This window comes from Micropterus dolomieu, linkage group LG20 (assembly GCF_021292245.1).
Source record: "Micropterus dolomieu isolate WLL.071019.BEF.003 ecotype Adirondacks linkage group LG20, ASM2129224v1, whole genome shotgun sequence".
NCBI classification, from domain to species: Eukaryota; Metazoa; Chordata; class Actinopteri; order Centrarchiformes; family Centrarchidae; genus Micropterus; species Micropterus dolomieu.
Genome location: NC_060169.1, coordinates 30,898,436 through 30,900,140, shown reverse-complemented (window position 1 = coordinate 30,900,140; position 1,705 = coordinate 30,898,436).

Here is a 1,705-nt window from a genome sequence, read left to right as displayed (position 1 = left end):
TATATATATATATATATATATATATATATATATATATATATATATATATATATATATATATATATATATATATATATATATATATATATAAGCATGTGAGTAATAATTTATCATCTTATTGGGCAGTGATTTTATAAGTCTAGAAAGTAACTGAGGTGCTAAACAGTATGTGTCTGTTAGTGGAGCCCACATAATGAGACACTGACATTTGGAGTTTTGGAGTAAATAGTATTCCCACACTGTAAACCCAAATAAGTTCAGAATACTGAAAATATTTGTGGAAACTGATTACCTCAAACTTTTTAAGTAGTGGTAATAATATTTGAGTAAACCTTAACTTAAATATAATACATTTTTAAAAAACATTTACATACAAACATTTCATTTCTTTACTCAATAAATGTAGTTGTGCACAACTTGTACTTTCAGCCTAGCACAATACATTTTTTGGAGTAGATTTCCCTCAAATACTAATGGAAACTCACTCAACACCACTACTACTAGTCAACTTGAAATTTACAAAATGCCCATTTTCAGATAGTCCTGAAAAATACGAATACAACTCCATTATTACAATTCAAGTTCCCTTTATTAGTATCAAACATCTTTGGTCATTTCTACATTTAACAGACACAAAATAAGGCACATCTTGAATAAACATGAACATTCTCCATTTCCAGATTCCTAATGAGATTTTTTTGGTGTTAAGTGATAATAACTTGAATCTTGAGCTAAACTAAATTTCCTTTTACTACTTTACTGGGTTTTGTGGAAAAAACGACTAGGCATAATTTTATTTAATCAGCAGCACTTTTACTTAATATAAATGTGTAGTTTTATGGAATCATAAGCAAATAAAGATAGCTAATGAAGATTGTTAAAAATAAGAAGTTCCACACTATGCAAATTGTTAAGTCGGGTAGACGAGGTAATGGAACAATCAGGGTTTCTGCAGGTTTCACTTGGTCAAATTTAAGACTATTATGAATGAAATTTACAAATAGAAACAATGTCCATAAGGATTAAAACATGCTTTCACAGGGCGGTATAATGTGAAAAATTAAGATGGTGTTTTTGTGTGGGGGGATTGCGTGTCCTCCCAAGAAAATTATGTTTTCCAATAAAGAAATATGCAATTCCACATAATTTTGGAATATTGTTATTACCACATCTGTGAATAAGTAGGAAAATCCAGAGCAGATTTAAACACCCCAAAAGCTAAACTTGCTAAATGAGTCTACTGGGGTTGAATTCTAACCATTAGATTTGGGAAAATTAATTTGGTTAGTTTTGACCTCTGCCCGAGGATCTCAAGGTACGTGCTGGTGTGTATGGGACTAAAAGTTCAGAAATATAACAAGGCGAGAGGCCATGAAGAGCTTTAAAAGTGATCAATAGAATTTAAAGTCAATTCTAAAACATACTGGGAGCCAGTCTAATGAAGCTAAAATAGGAGTAATGTGGTCATATTTCTTTGTTCTGGTAAAAAGCCTGGCAGCTGAGTTCTGGACAGTCTGGAGTCGATCAATAGATTTTTGGGTTAAACAAGTGAAAAGGCTGTTGCAATAATCCAGGCGTGATGAGATGAAGGCGTGTAAAATGGTCTCGGTGTCCTTAAAAGTTAACATAGATTGAATTTTTGCTATATTTCTAAGTTGATAAAAACATGATTGAACAAGCTTTGTGGTGTGCTGCTCGAAATTTA